This window comes from Vespa velutina, chromosome 15 (assembly GCF_912470025.1).
Source record: "Vespa velutina chromosome 15, iVesVel2.1, whole genome shotgun sequence".
NCBI lineage: Eukaryota > Metazoa > Arthropoda > Insecta > Hymenoptera > Vespidae > Vespa > Vespa velutina.
The window spans coordinates 1,850,391-1,858,755 of NC_062202.1; positions in this window are offsets into that span (position 1 = coordinate 1,850,391).

Consider the following 8,365-nt stretch of genomic DNA (forward strand, 5'->3'; position numbering starts at 1 on the left):
CCTAACGTAATCACACAAATTTTTAAAAATGATCACAAAGTGCAATCTCTTAGCCAACACACTTTTTTATCAAACGAAAGAAAAGAAAAAAAAGTATAAAGAACTTGTTATTTTTCATAACGAAGAAGTAAAATTTAATGTATTGAAAAAAAAAAAAATATATATATATATATGTCTTCACTAGTTATTAAACTTTTCCTATTGACACACACGAAAAATTTATTATATTTAATTGATATTTTATTAGTATATCACACATGAAAATATGTATAAATGCCTGGCATTATAAATCCTTGCAATGTAAAAAGAATATGAAAGAGCAAGATAAGTGTCTGGTCTGATATGTCTTGTAAACAGCTTCTTTTTCTCTTTACATATATATAAATAATATATATATATATTATTTTTTTTTCCTACTCTTTATTTATTATTCGTGGTGTGACACGAAAGTATCCGGAAATCAGCACATATTGATTACTCTTTTTTACAGAAAAGAAAAAAAGAAAAAAACATTTTTATACTTTTTATTTATACGATAAAGTAAGGGGAAAAAAAAAAGGATTAAAAAAGAAGTCATTCATCAAAATTCTATATTCGCAAATTCAAAATGCAATTCGGTCAGTGAATTTATCATCATTGTATTTATTTTGCGTGCAACTCCAGTAAAAATTTAAATTAATTAATTAATATAATTATTATTGTTGATATTTCGAATTGAGCTAAAAAAAAAAAAAAAAAAAAAAAAAAGAGGAAGCAAAAAAAGGAAAAAAAGGAAACGAAGAAAAAAAGAAGCCGTAAGCAAAATACGAGGCGAAAAATTATGAGCGTTAAAAATTTTGCTCGTTAAATTCGAAATTAAAAGAGAATTACTTATATACACCGTTCGATAACTCTCGTTATTATTTTGACATTTATATCATTCATAATGAGCTCAATGGAAAGTAATTTAATAGTTTTTACACCAACACTTATATAAACGATCACAATGTGATGTGAAAAGCATGCTCAGTACTTTATATATATGCAAGATTTATTAATGTATTATCGGATCTATTTTATCATAAAAAATACGATATAGTAAATGCATAGTAAGCATGTAACTATAAGCGTCTTGTTAAATATACGTTAAGTACATGTACGTAATGTACGTTTCAATGTATATTTTTAATATGAAGTACATGTAAGTTATATATATATATATACATATACATATATATATATATATATATATATATATATATATATATATATATATATCAGCAAGAGATATAAGTTGATGTAATTAAAGGGAAAAAGAAGGAAAAACAAGTGTATTCCTCTTGGTGGGCACAACCGGTGACTATAAAGATATTAATATTCTGTCAAAATATTTGATCGCACTTATAAAATTAGATTGTAATTCTAAGAAAAAAAAAAGGTTTTGAACCTTTAATAAGTTTTTTTTTTTTTCTCTCTTTTTTGTTGTTTACGTTTGTTTACAAATAGGAATTATATTATATTATATTATAATAGATGCTTGTAAAGATTTTCTTTTCTTTTCTTTCTTTTTTTTTTTTTTTTCATTTATTTATTTTTTTTCCTAACAATTTAGATTTATTTTTATTATATTTATTTTCTTTCTTTTTTTTTTCTATTTTTTTTTTTCTTTTGTCTTCTCTTTTCTTTGTTTATTATTTTTTTTTCTTACTGTCTTTCTTTTCCTTTTTCTTTATTTTTCCTTCTTTCCTTTTTCTTTCTTTCTTTCTTTTTTTTTTTTTTTTTTTTTTTTTTTTTTTCCTTTTGTCGAACGTAATTGCTGCCCAATGGCGATTTTTGATCAATTGATTTGAAGAAAAAATAAAAAATATTATGTATTATATTATTATATTGGGCGGCGTTATTGTATTACGTGTAACGTTTAAAAGAACCAAAAAAAAAAAAAGAAGAAGAAGAAGAAGAAAAAGGAAAAAAGAAAAAAAAGAGACAAATCCTCTTTCATTTTAAATTCTAAATAAATTCGATACTTTATCTTGTTTGTTATTTTTTGAAAGGAACTCTTCCTCCAATCAACGTCTAACGTCGTCGTCATAATGTTGTGCCTTTCAAGATTTATAACGAATATTCAATACGTAAAAATAATAATGATAATTATTATAGTTAAACACTCAGAGACTATTAAAAGTTGTTGGTACCGCTGTGAAATGAAAATGAAATAACTATCCTGTTAAAAGGAGAAGCTAATATGCATAAATTAAATAGAAACAACAACAAAAAGAAAAAGCAGAAGGGGAAGAAGGAAATAATAATAATTACAAAAAACAAAAAAAGAAAAAAAAAAAAAAAGAAAAAAATGAAATATATAGAAACAGATATGCATATAGATGTTTCTCGTAAGAATACAACTTAAATGTTGTTCGTAAAGGCCATCGCAAAAATAGGCTTCTAGGCAATGTTCGCAAATAATCGAATTGCAATGCACGGCACAAGTATAAGATCATTGTAACAACGTAGTGTAAATCAGAAGATATGGTGTGTGTGTGTGTGTGTGTGTGTGTGTATGTGTGTATGTATGTATGTATGTATGTATGTATGTATGTATGTATGTATGTATGTATGTATATACACATATATATATATATGTACATATATGTATGTGTATGTGTATATATATATATACTAGCCACAAATGTTGTCACCACAAATGTTGAGCGGAACAGAAAGAAAAATTATGTACTATGTATATATACATTTGCCATTTAAATGATATACGTACATATTACATATCGAAGTTGAAATATAACAGAATTATTATTACTGGACATATCTGTAAAGTCAAGTAGCATCACATTTTTAAACGTTAATGATTATCACACCCATATGTTAGTCTTTACTATCATGCCTGTGCATTTTGAGACTATGAAAAAACACATATAATACAAATATAATTTTCTTTCATACGTATACAAATACATATATATATATATATATATATATATATATATATTTTGTAAGAGGTAATAAGAGGGTAAGAAAGAAGAAAAAGAAGAAGGAGAATAAAGAAAGAAGATAAAAAGGAGAAAAACTTTCATAAAGTTTTTTTTCACACGTAATAACACTGTACTGAGACTTTGTAATTAATTAGTTTTTAAATATGCACTCTCTGATGATAAAAAAAAAAAAAATCGAACGAAATGACATCTTTATTAACATACTTGAAATATTATATATATATATATATATATATATATATATATATATATATATATATATATATATATATGCAACGTGTAGTAATATACTCATTTGTATGATATACCGTTTACAGAAGGTTGTTTAATGATTCCCAAAATTATGTAATTGTATACTGTTATTATTAATTTTGAAGAGCATAGTTACGTTGTAAAATGTATAAAAATTTTAAATAGTCCTGTATATGTATACGTGCAAGACACATGCGTATTATTATTACGAAAAAAAAAAAAAGAAAAATAAAAAGAAAAAGAAAAAACAAGATGATAACATCGTGCATAAATAAATTGTACGTGGGTATATATGTATAATATTAATTATATATAACGTAATAGGAATATAACATATACAAAATATATATATATATATATATATATATATATATATATATATTATATAGTTGTGCATTCAATTAGATAATAATTGCGAGGAAAAGGAAAGTAATTCATATAGTGCCATCGTAACTGAATAATTAAGGGAAAATACCGACTTTATGTTTTAAGTAGTAATATCTTAGATGATACATTTGAAGAATATAAAAATTTCTTGCAGGTGTTTTAAGGATAACACACAAAGACTTGGTTTATGTTTGTAATAATAATTATAACGTTTGCCAAGGTTGTTAAAATAAGTAAGAGATGTTTTACGAAAAAGGTCAACTTTATGTGATGCTAAATTTATAAAAAAAAAAAAAGAAAAAAAATGAAAAAAGAATATTTTATTATTCTTTTATGTGCACAGTCAATACCACACAATATATATATATATATATATATATATATATATATATATATATATATATATACATACATACATACATACATATATACGTATTTGATTTTACCATACGCAAGGAAAAAGTGCATTAGTTAAATATAGGTCTTCGTTTGTACGTATCACTTTGGTGCTCGACATACCCGATTATCGTTATGTATTATTCAAACTGATCCATATGACCATACACTACCGTATATTTGCCTATTATCGGTCAGTATAATAATTACCAGAGTTAGTGATAAATGATGATTATTTGATAACACTTCTATGTTGTACATTACACATACACGTACATAAAGATACATATTACATAAACACGCATATACATACATACATATATATATTCATACAACGTTGCATACACTTAACACACACATACACATACATAACACACATTGTGGTTAATATTACAGTGTATCAGCATAATGATATATAATTATTATGATGTTGCCCATAGAATACATTTTACTTGGTTTTTATATTTTTGCAGTATTTTATTTAAGCATTATTCCATCCAACACAAAACCTGACTAACACAAGCTAACGTTTCTTATTTATCAAAAAGTATAATAAAATCAAATTCATTTCAAATATATCCCATTAATATATAATTTTTATTATAAATTTTATTTTGCAGATACCTTGTATTAAATTATACTAGAATTGATTTTTCTTTTTTTTTTTTTTTTTTTTTTTTTTTTTTGACATGATTTATATCATTTATTATTTAATTATTTATTTTTGTTTTTTTTTTTCAGCAAAATCTCTTATTATATCGTTTCAAAAAAGGGGCCAATGCTGAACGTGTTTATGACGAAAAAAGAAAATGATTGAGATTTCGGAATTCTTTTTCATGCTAAAGAATTCTGTTTGTTACAAATAAAAAAGATACATACATATATATATATATATATATATATATATATATATATATATATATATATATGATATGTATATGTCGTGAAATATAATGTAAGAAAAGTAATCACGTTTATCACTTTCCGCAGTGACTGCATTTATAGGGACACATATTAAAAATACTGACGGGCGTAAAGGGTCATATGAAGAGTGATTATAAAATTAATATCATAATAATTATAATTATATATTATTTACATACAACATCGATCTATATTATGTACAATGACGTGTAACGAATGAAATGAGAGCTAATTTTTATGTTAATTAATGAAACATTTTTAATCATTTCTCCAATGCAACAATATTAACGATGTTAACGAAATGGAAAAAAAGAAAAAAGAAAAGAAAAAAAAAAAAAAGAAAAACAAACAAACAAACGGAACTCATTCATTTTCTTTCTCGTTTCATTAAATCTCAATCAGTTTTTTTTTTCTCTCTTATTCTTTTTTCTTCTTCTCTCTCGATGTTTTTTTTTTTTTTTTTTTTTTTTTTTTCTATAAAGAAACAAAATGAAATAGACAAATTAAATGAAGAACAAAAAAAAAAAAAAAAAGAAAAAGAAGATTGAGGAAAAAGAAAAGAAAAGAAAAGAAAATATTCACGAACGAAAATGAATGTTTAGCGAGGATTTATTACAGGATCAAATCGAATGAGAGAGAACTGAAAAATCATTGAAGTGTAATTATAAATTTTACGAGAGCCATTGTATATGTGATAAAGGAACAAGGAACACAATTTTTCTATACACGCATATACAAACGCATATATATATATATATATAATTTTTATAATCGTTCTTTTCTGTTATCGTTCAAATAATTATCATAAATTTTCTTTATATACACGTATACGTAAGTGTGTTTGCGTTAACAAGGTCGCATACAAGTATGATCGATGAGATCGTAAAAAAGCGCACCCTCTTTACATTTTTTATTAATTTCATCTAATCACGTACATTTCTACCTCCTTCTCCTATCCTCCTCCCTCTCCCTCTCTCTCTCTCTCTCTCTCTCTCTTTTTGTTTTTTTACCTCGTTATTACTCTCCTTATTGTTACTTAAGTTCTTTTTTTGTTTTTTCTCTCTTTGTTCAACTCTTTCGCAATTCATCTAATTAAAAATATCCCGATCTATCGATCGCAATGAAATTGTTTTTCTTTTTTTGTTTTTTGTTTTTTAAAATACAAGCGAACTCAATTCTTTTTCTTTTTCTTTTTCTTTTTCTTTTTCTTTCTTTTTTTTTCCTGTTTCTTCCCTTTACCTTTTTATTTTTGTTTATTTAATTAATTATCATTATTATTAACGTTGTTATTCTCTTATATACCACGCACACAAAAATCGTATGTATGTACGTAACTATATCTATTTACCTGTTGTCTATTCGTCAAAGTAAATGGATTCGATTTATAAGGATTATCTTCTTCTTAAATACAAACGTACATTTTACACGTAAACGTTGAAACTACGCCTTTTAAAATTCTCATGAGAACGAAGAGGAAGTGGGAGGAAATGATAGAAAAATAAAAATAAAAAAAAAAAAAAAGAAAAGAAAAGAAAAGGAAAGAAGACAGAAGAAATATTATTAATTATTACTATTCGTCCTTCTCATACGATTAACGTCATTCATAAATACATACATACATACATACATATATACATACATACATACATACATACATACATACATACATGCATGCATGCATGCATACATACATAATTACATGCATAGCATAGCAAACAAACTCGGAAAAAAAAAAACAATTTAGAGGGACCTCGATATATTATATCATGTCTTATGCACACTCTTTACGATGTAAAAGGCAACAAGATAAAAAAAAAATTAATAATAATAATAATAATAATAATAATAAATAAATAAATAAATAAATAATAAATAATAATAATAATGAAATAACAATTAACGTTGGTAATTTAATTCAGTGTGGCACACAATATGTTTGCACTGTGTAACACTGACATGATTTTTCATTGTGACGTCCACTAATATGTAAACTTATGCGATTGTAAACATGTAAGATAGCGATCGTTGTGAATGAAAACAACATGGAACAGACATATCTCGCTAATAATAATAATAATGATAATCGTACTTACCTCTAAGAGAGAATAATTATGCATCTTTTTAGTACGTTCAATTAGAGACACCCTCGCGTCTTCAAAAAAAAAAAGAAAAAAGAAAAAAAAAGAAAACAAGAAAAAAGCAAAAAAAAAAAAGAATATATATTGTATACATAAATATATACACACACATACATACATAATATATATATAATATATTATTTATATATACGTATATATATATACATATATATATACACATGTTTGAACAGATATACAAACACATACACACATTTAAACGCACATGCGCGAGCACGCGCGCGCGTATATGTATTTTCGGGTATCTCAAAATTTATCGAAAATCGATGAATGAGAAAGATGAGATAACGATAAGAGAAAAAAAGAAAAAGAAAGGAAAGAGAAAAGCAGCGATACGGATTTCTCTGTCTTATGTGTGTACGATCGTATCTATCCTCTGTAGAAATGCCTTATTATCACGTGCCTCGATTAATATTTAAACTGTTCACCTGCTTACCTATTACTTGTTAGTCTATGTAATGAATATACGTGTAATATCGAGTTATTCTTTGTACTGCTCTTGTAAATATATTCTGAAGAATTACTGTCACATTGTCGTTCTCGTCTATCTCTTTTTTGTTCGTTTGAAAAAGAAAGAAAAAAAAAAAAAAAAGAACCAATCAATCTGTTCGCTTCGTTTTTAACTTATACATTTGTGTGTACGTACTATTTTTGTCTTTGTTTTTATTAACTCATTATCCTTTTTTTTTCCTTTAACCAACTGAAACAATATCATTCCTTTTGTTATGCATTACTCGATCATTGTAATCATTGTTTTTTTTTTTCAATATTTTTTTTCTTTCTGTTTTTCTTTTTTAATCGCTTACTTATGTTAATAAATTTATTGATATTGTAAAAATTTATGATAAATCTTTCTATCTATCTATCTCTTGATATACTTTTAAATTTATTGATTAACTTATGATCTATATTTATAGATCATTGATGTCTAGTTTGGTCGTTAACTGCCATCTACGATTAAATTGTTGAGTAACAAAAATTGAAACTGTAATCCCCGACGGTAGGCAAACATTTATACAAGCGACATTAAAAACCCTTTGGATATGCAACCGGTTATTCGTAAAACATATAACAGACTGCTAGATGGCACTGGTAAGCAAAATTTTCATCGAGCTCCTTATGAAACGCAACCATTTAGACATATCCCTTCCTTTTCAATTTATAATTTACGTAAATAAAATCTCTTTTAAATTGAGATCAATCGATCAGAGTTAGAAAGAAATTAAATAAATAAAGAAAATAATAAAAAAAAAAAAAAAAAAA